The sequence below is a fragment of the Ochlerotatus camptorhynchus genome, unplaced genomic scaffold (assembly GCF_037179485.1).
Source record: "Ochlerotatus camptorhynchus isolate MF236.1 unplaced genomic scaffold, CSIRO-AGI_Acam_v1.1 ptg000204l, whole genome shotgun sequence".
Classification (NCBI taxonomy): Eukaryota; Metazoa; Arthropoda; class Insecta; order Diptera; family Culicidae; genus Ochlerotatus; species Ochlerotatus camptorhynchus.
In genome coordinates this window covers 406,040-420,636 of record NW_027040694.1, presented here as the reverse complement: position 1 = coordinate 420,636, position 14,597 = coordinate 406,040, and the positions used below count along the sequence as shown (strand labels likewise).

The following is a 14,597-nucleotide window of genomic DNA, read 5'->3' as shown; positions in this document are numbered from 1 at the left end:
GAATATGAACCGTGAACCACCACACAGCCTACTTGAGCAAATACTTGGCTTTTTGGTTCGGTCAACTTGGCTGACCGACGGCGGACGACGACAACTAAGTGGCGGGAAAGAAAGAGTACTTGTACTAGAGGCCTCCTCCGTTTGAACGCAATCAGTCAACGAAGAAGGGGGTGGCAAGAGGCTCGAGAAAGATCACGGTCAATCGTGGTCTTTCTTTATCCAACGGAGAAACACCTCCAGCAAGCAGGCAAGCAAGTAAGACGACGATCGATCGAGTAATTTGTTTGCTCTTAAAATTGCAATTTTAGGTTTCGTAAGTTGCTAGTTGAGTTCAAATGGTCGGTCGGGGAGTGACCATTTTTGGCAATACCTTTCTAATGTTCGTTACATATCAAACATGATTTAATCATTGTTATTTTGACGGATGTTGCTTTCAAGATCACTATGGACAGTGGCGTCACGTAACCTCACTTTTTACCTGTGCACCAACTTTCAAAAACAGATTTAATACCATATTCATACTCGAATCGGTTGAAAAATACACTTAATCTTCTAGTTAACTCGATATCTATCCATTGCAAGCAATATTTTGATAATTCGACAGTGAGCATGCATAAGGGCCTATACGCGATGATCGATTCTCTTCGTCGATTTTCTCTTTTGTTAATAACTCGCTAGATTTAACGTTTCTCGGTGCGTTTGCTGTTGCTTTTGATAGCCAATACAACCTGTTACTACTCTGTATTGAACAAATTCTAGAAAATTGTTTCGCTTAGCTGCGGCAATGCAAAGAGAAAATCGATGAAGAGAATCGATCATCGCGTATTCGCCCTTATGCATGCTCACTGTCGAATTGTATCTTTTGTGAGTTGGGGCACAGGTAGATTGAGGTTAAGGCGACGCCACTGACTATGGAGCTGTTCCAGGGACATTCTTTGGTTGGTAGAGGCTGCTGGGTGCTACTTTTGGTCCGGTCTGGCGATTTTTCTGAAAGGAAAATCTCGCGACTCCTCTGGACATGGAGGATCATTATCTTTCCACCTGATATACAAATTCATACATTTGCTGGCATACAAAGCTCTCAGTCAATCATATAGTCGAGCAACCAACGATTTTAAGAAAATCAAGAAGCTCCTGATTTTTAAAGCTTTTGTTACGAGGTTCTAGAAGATTAAATCTATACAGAGCTGGAAATGAGCGAGTTGCAGCAAAAGCGGCATTGTACTAAAACTCGATTTTTCTCAACATTTTGGAAAAACCCGGTGCGGTTGAGCGGCACCCTGAGAAGTGCTCAATGTTTACAGATGTTTTTTTTGTATTTTTGAATTAACCAGAAACTTCAAGACGTGAGCCAAATAATCATCTAAGGTAGTCAGAAAAATGTTGGCCGCATCCGGACATGTTCTGGGTACCCCCGAGTAAGTGGCCAGTTTCTGCTTGAACCAACACCCTCATGCGACACATCAAATTACATGAGAATTCAAAAATATGACCATTTTTGTCCATATTAAGTACTGAAGACCACGTTGGCCAGATCTGGACATGTTCCCGGATACCCACGGAGAAGTGAAACTTTGACCTACATCCCCATGTGACACATCAAACTACATGAGAATTCAAAAATAAGAACATTGGTGGCCATATTAAGTACTGAGAAGAACATTTTAAGGAAAACTTAAAATGAATCATATGCAAGTTCAGAAGAGACTGCTATGGGGATTAAAAGTAGAGTTCCATGGAGCTCCAAAGAAAATTCAGAAGGGATTTCCGGGTGGATTCTAAAAGAATTAAACCTACGACCAAATTAATGATGATATGGCTACAATCCTGAAACAACGCCTAATGACGACCTACGGCATAAAATCTCCTAAAAGTTGATCGATCAATTAAGCAAATAGAAATTCAAAGTAGAGTAGAACAACCGTAAATGTGGTCAGTTCATGAGACTGTACTTATTGATATGTTATCATGTGAATCCGAAAGAACCGTAATAGTGCCAATTTTGAGTTTGTTCTTGATCTTTCGGAGGGCCATTCTGGAACCTGATGGCTGTCCAAACCTGCTCCACATAGTTCCATGAATCGTTCTCGATGGCCTTTGGACACCTCCACCAGTAGATTTACGGCTGTTGTTAGGATTCCGATCGCAACGAAAGACCTCGTAGCCAGATACATCAGGCAATAACTGACCATCATCAAGTCTCATTGGATACTCGCCATAGTGAGTGGGTTGGAAGACCCCTCTCCACATCCGACAGCAGGTCCGGAACGACTATGATGAACGAAGGCTGCTGATGGCAGGACTGAGACGGAGGGATTGGGGGCTTCCATGGGGCTTTTTACGGTGCGTTTCGGGTTTCCAGGATTGGGAGTTACAGAGGCATCATCACAATGACTAACATAGTCAGAATGGCTGAAAATTTGATCGGCATCAGGCAGTGAATACTTGCTTGTAGAGGCAAGGTGGAAGACTCCTGATTCATATCCAGCCACAGGTTCAGGACGACTATGCTGAACGCTGGCAGGAATCGGCACAACTGGGCTGGAGGAACCAGGAGCTTCCAAAGAGCTGTCTATTGTGCGTCCCGGAGATGAATTAGGATTGTTCGAACAGTAAAGCAGATGTTGTGAATGAGCGGTATCAGGAGTGCTTCTCAACTGGAAATAGCCGGCAGATGCTTGAGGCGTTGCACTGGAAGGAAGCTGATCAGGAAAATTACTGTAACTAACTTGCATACTTGCCTGAAAGCGATGGTTGGGAGACCCCACCACCGTACTCGACCGCAGGTCCAGAACGACGCTGATGGTAGGAAATAGAACGACTTTGATAGCGGGAAACAGCTAGCGCGACTGGATCGAGTAGTTCGAGGTCTCCCATAATGCAACAGGCAGTGCGTTCTGGTTTACAGCGTTCCAATTCACAACGCAACATCTTATTCTGAATCAGCATACTGGGTCTTGTCCGGAGATGGGAGTTGAGAACTCGGAAGGTCCCGGAGGAGAGATCGAGATAGCTGGCTTGTTCAAACGAGGCATCCACATGTTTTTTGAACCGTCTTCAAATTCACGGAACAAAATTCCTTTCGGCCATGTATCCGATGTAAGAGCAACTTCACGTAGTTTGGGAGCCATTCCGACTTTGTCTGAGATTAAGTTCATTCGACTGATGTCGAACCCTTTTTGACTAGCGGCACAATCTTAATCAGATCCTCGCACTGTACACAACCTTTGACCAGCTTCTCGATTGATTCCGATTTCACGCTAGGATGTATACGAGAAATGTACAGCCAAAACAGCTCGGTGGGTTCAGGGATAGTACCACCAACAAGTGGTTTGCTGGTGATCGAGCCTTCATCGCGGCGCCGTTTTAATGGCGGTTGACGCATAAGATCGCCGGAACTCAAGTGTGTTGGAGTTGTCAATGCGATTCGTTTCGACAGCTGAGCGATCTGCTGTCCTTGCTTAGTAATTTCCTTCCTAAGCTCAGCGAGTGCGATTTCCTGTTTCTAGGTGATAGAATCAATCGCACTACCCAACGACGAAACAGTAGTTTTGAACCGGGCACATTTCATCAGCTTCGCGCACTCGTTGCACATCCAGAGCAAGTTCGGGCTAGTGTGGATAATCTTCAGAAAAGCCTTGTTCAACTTTGTGCCGCCGCATTTCAGGTGAATCATCCTGTCGCAAAAAGCCATGCAGGAGACGGATTCTTCATCGCCTTTAACTGGTTTAGCGCATTGGTCACAAGCGGAAGTCATGCTGACTCAGTTTCCAAATCTAATTTAGAAACAGCGGTGGAGATGCTCTAATACGCAAGGAGGAGTTGGATTCTGCAGAGCGTCTGATATCGACAATAACAACAGTAAATACTACAAGATGACCGATTAAATAACTTTTTCACTGTTTTCACAACACGGAATATGCTCCAAATAGACGATTATCACAACGAACTGCACTTTCCACTAACAAACGGTAAAATTTTGCAAGTCTTCAGAACGGGAAAAACAAAGAACGATAGCCCGGGTGATAAAAAATCTTAAAATTTAACAGCGCAAAATCACGACGATGTGAATAACACAAACGATTGTCAACAACTTAGTGTGATCAAAGTAGTCAATCGCGTTAAGAAATAACGTCAAATGGAACTCGAAAGAAGAAAAAATATTGTGCACAAACACCTGGAAAATTCGAAGTGGTTCGGTTCCAAGCTGGCTAAAGTGCTGAAGATGCCGAAAACAACAGTTTGTCGAGTGCTCAAACCCTACAAGGAAACCCTGATTGTGGAAAGGAATCAGCGGACTTACGAAAAAAAAAACTGGAACCAGGGATCGTCAGCTGCGCAGCAAGGTGTTGAGGTGCGTTAAAGCCAACCCCGATTTTCGATCCGAGATGTGGCCAGAAGGTACAACGCCAACTTTCAAACGGTGCGGGACATCCTTGCCAGGAAAGGATACAAGTCGTACAAAGCCAGTAAGCATCCGAACCGGCACATGAAGCAGAATTCCGTGATTAAAAAAGCGTGCAAGGCTCTTGTACGACCGTTTTTTTTTTGACGAAACACAAGGGCTGCACTTTGATCGATGACGAAACATTCGTCAAACTCGATTTTAAAGAACGGAACGCAAGATTAAAGTTCGTGTATGCCGACAAGTTCACGAAGAAGGTCATGATTTGCCAAGCGATTTGCAGTTGTGGCCTGCCGGGAAAAGCGTGTATTACCGGTCACCCGCAAGAATAGGGGCAAAGTCATATTTTGACCTGATTTGGCCAGCTGCTACTACTCCAAGGTGGTTCTGGAGTGGTGTGCTGCCAACAAGATCGATTTTGTCCCCAAGCTAATGAATCCTCCGAATTGCCCGGAATTTCGACCAATCGAAAAATACTGGGCAATTTCAAAGCAGCGACTTCGACGAAGCGGCGGGCAGTCAAGGACATCCAGTTTTCACTATGCGGGCGTTGATGGGCTCCATCAAGAGGAAGGTTCATCTAATGCTGTAACTTTGAAGTTTTAATAAAAGTACTGTAAAGCAACCATTAATGGACTTTTTAGACTTATTGAATCACGGATTACAGCTCTTTTTGTGTGTACCAATTTACTTTTAGTCAGCATTTACACTGCGGTTATCCGAGTTTCAATATACAAAACAACCCCTCTTTCAGTCCCCTCTTCCTAGCTACGTCCAATATTGTTAAAATAATCATATTGTATATTTTAATACTAAATTGTTTCAAACTTCTGCAAATTGCTTCGAGTTAAAATTCCGGATAATCGAACCCAGGATAATCGAGTCCAACCTGTATTTACAACGTTGATATTAGATGCAAATCGTAAATTGGTGATTAGATCGCAAAATTGAGGCACAGAGAAAAATGTTTTCAAGGATTTAGACAAATTTTGACAATTTTAGCGTTTAGCAACGTGAAGTACCGCAGTCTAGAATTAGAAGTAGATCTTAGTTAGCTCTGAGTATTTTATCTAAAAAAAAATTGTTATCTTCTTTGTAGCCTCTATATTAGCGAACTAGTCGTCTCCATTCTTCTCAAGTATAGAATCTTCTTTCACAACTTCAACACAAATTCAAAACTCTGGGACCTAACCAACGTTTCTAGAGCGCAGTCTAAGAAAACATTTCATTATTATGGAACCAGGAAAATTATCTCAGATGGAAAGATCACGGACATACTACAAAATTTGAATGCATCTAGGACTAAAAATCTCGATCGTGTTAAATTAGAGATGTAGAGATGCATTTTAGAGTTTTGGACAATTTCTGGGACTTAAAAATTCGATTCTATGACATGATTTTTGGGTTGTAAAACATCTCAAGATCGATCTACGTAGTTTATGAACCTCTCTTTTTACCTGTTCTCAACGACTTTGAAAACGTTAATCAGGGTCGTGTTTACATTCAAATCAGTTTCAAAAGGCACAGGGTCTTCTAGTTTCACTGATGTGTATCTATTGGAAACAATATTCTGTTTATTTGTTCACGTTTTGAAAGTTGTTGAACAGGTAGATTGAGGCCGGCGCCGGTGGTGTAGAGGTAAGCGTGACTGCTTTCTCACCCCAATGGGTCTGGGTTCAATCCCAGCCGAGGTCGGTGGTCCCGGCCCATGTGTGTGTTGAATGGGTGCGATATCCTACGCAAGTGTGGAAGCTGCCTTTCTGCACATTCGATTGCCGTGAATGGATGACAATCGATGTCCGTCGGTGATTGGCACTAGATTGTGCAGACCAGAGACCGACATTAAATAAAGGAATAGCGGCGCCGGTCGTGTAGTGGTAAGCGTGATTGCCTCTCACCCCAAAATGCCTGGGTTCAATCCCAGTCAGCGCCGCCGGGATTTTCTGAGTCACAAAATCTCTGATCACGTCTTCCCTTCGGAAGGGAAGCCAAGTGCATTTTTTTTAACGCTATGGGACTAAATGGATCATTAGACCAAATTGTAAACAAAGAGAGATTGAATTAAAAAATGTTTCCCTTTAAATTGATTACAAATAAGAATAAATGGATAGAAATCCCCTTGTACAATTTGAAAAATTTCTATTGCTGATTATTCATAAAATGTGTAATTCAACTGATACGCAGATGCCTTGCAAAAAAGTTAATCAAGATCATACCGTTTATGCATTTTTATCGGACCTATGTGGTTAGTCTTATGGAATGTATAAGACTGATTTGTTAATTACTTTATTTATTTGTACAGGCTCAATCGAATAAACTTTACAGAGCCAAATTATCATTTCCGTTATACATTATTAATGTCTTAAATCTCAAGTTAAAAGCATTCAACCGAATACTCGCGGTGTTCTCGAGGTTAGTGGATGACAATTTTATAGATGTGGAGAGGGAGAAGGAGATCTGGAGTATGATTTATGATTGATTTTGAATTTTGGTATCAACCAATAGATTTCAAAACATTCAGATTACTAAATTTGATTTAATGATACATATCATAATAAAAACTAATTTAGTTTTTTTTTTGTTTTCCTTTCCTACCATAGTTATTGATTACTTATTTTGTTTATTATTAACGAAATTACTGATATCTAAACGCATACATGGATTTGTTATCAAGAATACATGATTTGTTATAATTTTAATATCCTTCATATGCCATTCGGATCTCATTATTGTTATGATTACTGTTAACTCGACCACACGATAGGCAAAATATGTTGATATTTTGAACGCTTATATCAAAATATCAAATTTAGTGTTCATTCTCTGCTCGGGTACCTAGCTGAATAGCCCTTAGTAGACAAATTGTCTAAGGTATCCTGTAAGGGTCCTTGCAGGTCGATCCCCTGTGATAGTATAAGCCTGATGTTTTGGAAACAAAGGTTGAAGTGAAACACATGAATGAAATACTTAATTTTCGTTTCGTGTAGGGAAAATTCTTGGAGTCTTCGAAGCAAGAAATTAAGTTCCCACTTGCATATAATAAACAGTATCCAAAAAAATAAAACCCAAAAAATCGCTGATTTTTTATATGATGTGTAAAAAAGCCAAGGACAAATATAAAAACATATTGCGCCCTATGTCTACAAACAATGAAAATCATAAAAAAAAAACAAATACAATTAATGTTTTTAATACAAAAGCACAAGCCCAGTTTTTTAATATCATTATTTTTTCCTAAAAAGTTTTTTGATCTTTGAAATCGGCCCAGTGGTTCAAAAGTAATAAACTTTTGAAGTCATTTCTGAAAAAAAAACGATTTTTTGGATCACCCTAACATGGAAATGGTCACCCTAATGACAAAATAAAAAAATACGAGTCTAATATTTTGCGATAAGGAACAAAACTACGAAATTTTGAGAACCACTATATCGTTTTGCTATGGAATGGCTGAAAAGTAATAAACATAAACCTCCATATGTCTTCTTCTTTTTCTTTCTCGCATTTCAAGCTTATTGCTTATAGCATATTAGCATCGACGAACCGACATGCCACAGGAGCATTTCGTTTGTCCACAATTCGAATTGTCAAATAAGCGATTCGAACTTTCAAACGGTCGATCAGATCTATCAAACGAGGTGAGACGCGAACCAAGGCAATATAAATTATACGTGGGTTCGTGTCCTTGCTCATGGTATGACGCGATCGGATGAGTAGATGTCGGTAGTGTTTAACGTATTTTAAATATGGCGTCTTGGGCACGAATTTGAAAGTAGCTTGTATGAGCTGTCACGTCGGTTCGTCGGTGATATTAGCCTATTGCGTGCTCTCAACTTAGTGTTCTAAATGCACTTCCACAGTTATTAATTAATCATATCGTCCGGCCATTTTCCACAGAGATGGCACTGTTCCGCAGGTAGGAAGTGATAAAAATCCCCATATAGAAAATTAGAGAAGTGGGAATAATTCGCTTTCGGTACATATGCCGTGTATTTTGATGACGCTCTATTTCTGATTTCCCTCTCACAGACTACAAAATAGAGTACCAGGCACTGCAAAACATGTCTGGTACCTCCATATATGCATTTCGATTAACATTCGAAGTCCCTCCTTTTTTACATATTCTGGACAAAATATACTTTCTGCCCCGCCCTATTCATAGAAAACGGCGCGAAATCCTGTCAGGCGCGGGGCTTAAACAGTATATTTTGTCCAGAATATGTAAAAAAAGAAGGGACTCGGATGCATTTTGTGTGCAGAATTTGTAAAAAAGGAGGGACTTCGGATTTTAATCTAACTGAATATATAGAGGTACCATACATGTTTTGACCGCACTGCCCTCTGTTAACAACGAGTTAACAATTAACGGAACTAAGTGTATGGGTAATTTCCGATAGATGTCACCATTAAGAACAGCAGTGACATCTGAAGGAAAATTAACATAGTCGCATGGGAACTTGGTTGTGTGGCAAGTACAATCATTCGAAAAATTCCTAGACCGAACCGGGAATCGAACCCAGCCACCTCCCAGCAACTCCAACTGTCTAGGAACCCAGCCATACAGCTACGATACGTTGTGTAAATTGTTAGTTGGAATTTGATAAGAATCCCAGAATTTAATGTAATAGGGTAGATAATTACTTCGGCCTTATCGCCCATTTTGAGCCTATCGAGCAGATAACTTCAAATAAATCCATGATATCAGAGTTAACAAGTCAATTATGAAATTGGTACGATACCTTATTTAATAAGCTACCGAATGAAATCAATGAGAACGCGTGATATGAAGGTTTGCACCCATAATTCCCAAAGACAAAATAAGTGCTCCAACCGAATAAATTTGTATCTTCATCCGATAGGCCGAAGTGAATTCATTGGCGTTTCAATGCGTTAGGCATTGGAATCCGTAGGCCGAGTTTGGCGTCAAGAAGCAGTGTTAGACTTTTTACAATATCTTAACGATTGGTTTCTCGTACAGTACGCACGGAAAGGTAAATAAATTTGGAAGCCATCAGTAATAATAACATTCCATAGGATTGTTTGGCATGCATAGTAACGCAAAGCTAAGATTGAATCAACAATTCAATTCTTCAGCACAAGGATGACTAGAAAAAAAAACAATGAATGGGATCGATCCAAGCTGCTTTTTGCATGAGATTTCTTGAAGACTGTGTTTTAAGTAATTTGTTCATGTATTTTCATCTTCCTACGTGGATTTTATTTTATTTTTCTGGACAGCCGGTGAAAATTATAACCTGAATTTATTTCTCCCTATTTATGAATACTGCATATTTGACTGCCGCTTGGCATAAATGCGGAAAAACGCTATTTATAACGATAAAGAACTTTTTTGCCATCTTTTTTTTCATGGACTGTACTTCCACGGAATATGAAAAAATAACTCATGATCAAAAGAAGGGATAGTAATCATTTGAGGGTAGTTCCTTTCTTTTGGACATGAGCTGTTCTTTTATGTTTATGGTAGAACAGATTATGATAAAAAAGCAATAAGTATTGTTCGATAAAGGCAATAAAATGCTTATTTTTTTCGGTTCATGTCAAACGGTTACTATGCCCATCCGGATGTAAAGATGATTAAACAAGTACCTAAAGACCGAAATACACGGTACAAGTGAGTTGATTCAACTCACCTTCGATTTAGTGGTCGCTATTTAAATGATATAAATGCAAACTACAACAGGTTGACATCGATCTAGTTAGTGAATTGAATACGACCTTAAATCTCCTATGTAATCTAGAGACTCAGACCTAGAAGCCAAATCTCATGACATTACTAGGTACTTATTGCCTACCCTCGAGTGTTGTTTAGATGTAAAACGCAATTAAATAACATTATTAAATTTATTTTTTTGCTGAACTGGCCCATTCCTACCGAAATCGAACCAAATCATCTCGACCGGCAGCACTGCCGCCGCTACTGCTGATGACTGCAAAAAGAAACGAAATACGCAGACCAACACGACTAAACTGGACTGGAATGGGTAGGTATTGGATGTTTCCGAATGGGACCTTCAGTTTCAAGTTTTTTTTTGCCGAAAAATCTGGCCATTTTCAAATTTACGCCCAAAACCACTTTGAGGCACCCAGTTTCGTAAAACCTTCCACTCGCTTAAGTTTATCCTACCAACCATATTTATCGAACAAAAGCAGAAACACTTACCTTCCAGCGAGACGCCTTCGTAGTCAATCTTCCGGCTTGTATGTTCCGGGCATAGAATCACTGCACACAAGCCACACACCCGCGATCGATTCGAGTGCACAATTTCGACACTAACCGGCGGCCAGATTGGCCAGGTTTGATCTTTTTTCTTTGGATTTTTAATCTCCGTTCAGATTGTTCCTGAATCCGGACAGCAACTTCTTTGTGCGGCGGCGGCGACGACACGAAAGAATGGAGAAAAATGTGGCGCTGCTGGCTGACTGATGGCAAATATGGCAGAACCAGAGAACACGCACACTCGCACGTACACTCTCGTCATAGGCCGATGACATAGTAACGCGTTTAGCGAAGCGTGCGCGTGCGCGTGTGCGTGTGCGTCTGAGCTGCTTTGATGAACGTCCATGCAAAATGCTTCGTGAAACGCTTACACATGTCATAGTACACGCGTTGCGATGCGTCAGCAATAGCGTCAAAGCACTCCTTGAAGTGTTTTCACGCGCGTGCACGCAAAAGACTATTGTAGTGCCATCGAATTTAAATGGTGATCGACTAGGAAACTGTGATTACGTATAAATAGCATCGGTAGATCGGACGTTTTAAATATAGCCGTTGTTGTTTTGTTTAATGATACATGTTAAATGTTAAACAAACTATTAATAAGAAATTGTAAATGTAAAATGTTAAATATTAAATGGTGATCGTTAAATGTTAATTTTTATATGTTAAATGCTACTCAATAAATTCTAAATTTCAAATGTAAAATTAAAAATGCCTAATGTTAATTGCTAAATGATGAATTCTAAATGCTGAATGTTAAATGTTACATATTAAAATTTACATGATAAATGTTACATGATAAATGTTACATGTTAAATTTTAAATGTTTAATGTTACATGTTAAATGTTGCATGTCAAATGTTTATTGTTTAATGTTAAATATTAATTGTTAAATGTTAAATGTAAAATTTTAAATATTTTTTGTTAATTGTTAAATGCTTAATGTTGAATGCTCAATGCTAAAGATTAAATGCTAAATACTAAATGTAATATGTTAGATGTTAGATGTAAATTTTCAATGTTAAATGTTAAATGCTAAATGTTGAATGTTAATTGTTACATTTTACACGTCACACTTTAAATGATTAATTTTAAATGTGAAATGTTAAATGTTAAATTTTAAATGTTAAATGATAAATGTTGAGTGTTTAATATATAAATTGGTTATTGTTAAATGTTTAATGCCAAATGATAGATGGAATTGTATAAATGTAAGATGTTAATTGTTAAATGTTAAATGAGCATGTCAAAGTTTATTTGCTAATGCTTGCTGTGCTATTACAAACAGAGAGTAACAATTTCAAATTTGTATGTTTTGTGGGAGCTGACATTTGTGCCTTTGAAGTTTCACGCTAAGGCTTCCTTAGAGTATTACCTTGATGTTAGACGTTAAATGTTGAATGTGTATGTCAAACGCTAAATGCTGAATATTAAATGTTACATGTTAAATGTAAATTGTTAATTGTCAAATGTTACATGTTCATTTTTCATCTTGTTAGTATCAATTTTGAGTAGCCCTAGTTTCGACGGAATTTGAGTAGATCAAAACTAGAGCTACTCAAAATTGAGTACTAAAACTTGGTACTAACAAGAAGACAAATGAACGTGTTACATGTAACAATTAACAATTTACATTTAACATGTATCATTTAACATTAAGCATTTACCATTTGACATACACATTCAGCATTTAACATCTAACATTAAACATTTAACATCTCTACTCAATCTCCTTTACTGAAAATTGGGTAGTTTAGGATTAGCGTAAAGACCAGTTATTTTAACTGACAACAATGCGAGCTGCGCTTTCAAAAACGCGTTGAGTATGTCATAGCACGCATCACTCGACGCTTTATTGAAATTCAGAAAACGCGAACAACACGCGTTGCTCGACGCTCCGCGTTTCTATGTCATCGGCCATACACTCTTGCGCACTCAGCAGAGCATCAGCAGAAACTGCGTCCGACGAACCGCAATCCGCCGTCCGCTATACAATCTCTCAGCTCTCGCACCAATACAAGCCCGGGTGCAACAGTGGAGTGGATATCAGCACAAAGCAGCAGCGGAGCCTTTTCTCGATGGATTTTCGCTTCTTTTTCTCTTGCTCCCGGTGGTGGATTATTCCTATTCCTCCTCCTGCGCGAAGGCTTCTTTCAGCACCAACTCTGTTGTATCGCAATATAGGTGTGTTTCGGATTATCTCCTCGCTGCGAGGCACTCTTCCTTTTCTATTCTTCAGGAACTCGGAACGTGTTTCGTCCTTCAACGACGCCCACTTTCACATAAGCTTTCTGGAGAATTTTCCACAGCCACGTTTCTTCAACCGGTAGTTTTTCACTTTCTACACTATTGCTTGTATAGTAACTTCTAAATCATTGAAACAGTGTTCATGGTCACTAACTTTATTTTATGGACAAAAAACATGCACCTTCACGCCCGACGATTGTTTGCCGCTAATTGTGCACAATTTTCTGCTTCTGCTTCTGCGAATCGACAACGAACGATTATGAAAAAAATGGATTTTTGCCGGCTTTTGCCTGTCGCCGCCGGTGCTTGTTTGACCCTTTTTTTGACGGATAAGGCTAGGGATGTCAACATTTTAGTACGAGTTCGGATTTTGCGCGCGTTTCGAAGGCATGGCCCAGTGAGTTTGAGACAGGGTGACCAGCACCCAAATGGGAAATCTATCAAGATCAAAAAATATCCCGAATAAACAAACACTATTTGCAGTATATGCTTCTTATTGTACAATAAATTCAAACAGTATCGTGATGCATTGTTTTATCCATAAATAAGCGTAATATTTTTAACTCATTGAGGTATGAAGTGTACGATTAGTAAATTTATATTAATAATCCAACAAACAGTAAATGCGCAGACAGACACGAGGGCACCCGAAAAAAAAAATAATTTTAATAAAACAACGAAATTACAATGATTTTTACTGTTGAATTTCGAGCACATTAAATTTTATTTTGTTAAATTATTGTACGGGAGAAAAAATAGATTTCGATTTTTAACGATACAATGCTCAGACAACGAAAATTAGTGTGATGAAATCAAATTTGTTCGAGAAAAATCACTTTTTTTTATATTGTTAAGATCTAGAGGCAAGACGGCTGTACCAACAATCAATACGAAACTAACGATTTTAAATTGGCTTACCACTTTAGTAGCCTATTGGTCCCAAGCAAACGATTAACGTACCCTATTCTAGTTGAAATTCTATTACTACACTATGTTTGTTTTGATTCGCTATGAAAGTTTGACAGATAACATCAGGGGTGTGTGGATTCATGAAGAACATGCAGGGGTGAGTGAAATAGCTTGGGACTGCTTGGGACCGTTGTTCTGGTACTGAGTGAGCCAAAAATAATAATGATTTTCTTCGGGACCCAGTGGTCTTAGAGTTACCTCTATGGCTGTACTCAGAGTTAATATTTTCACAGTGAGCAAATTTGAGCAACTCATATTTACTCAAAAGTGATCAAAGTAGTCTCACATTCGTCAAGAAATTAAAAATTAAATCAGTATAAACATACATTATCGGTCAGAGTGTCAGCACACAAAGAACAAAAATTGTTGCTATAAAAATAATGCATAATCAAATTAAAAGTTTCCCAAAATTCGTAGCTTCAACTATGAAAGTTTTCAAAATTAAACTTATATTTTTGGTTTAAAAATGTTTCTTTCACTTTCGACTTGTAATTTTAAAAGTGATTTTTTTAAAATAAAAGTTGTAAAACTGTCAAAATACCTCTTCATTGCGTAGTTTTTGACAGTACTAGACCTCCGTTTCCCGCTAAATTTGACATGGGAAATAAAAAATAAAACAAAACCAGCTGTGAGAACTTGCAGGAGTAGCAGCAGTGTATTCTATTTTTTCATATATTTCATCCGCCGGCACGATAGTTTCCCTTCTTTACGATACGAATAATAATATGGAGGCACCCGCGG

At 39.0% G+C, this 14,597-nt stretch overlaps 1 protein-coding gene across 1 annotated transcript in view; it reads right to left on the bottom strand.

Annotated features, from left to right (window-relative positions):
• grp (serine/threonine-protein kinase grp) overlaps nucleotides 1-10,897 on the bottom strand; it is a 96,367-nt gene extending 85,470 nt beyond the window's left edge. The window contains exon 1 of the mRNA XM_065224088.1: nucleotides 10,584-10,897. The gene's annotated coding sequence lies outside the window, so the exon portion shown is untranslated. The remainder of the gene's footprint in view (nucleotides 1-10,583) is intronic.
• Between the last annotated feature and the right edge of the window lie 3,700 nt (nucleotides 10,898-14,597).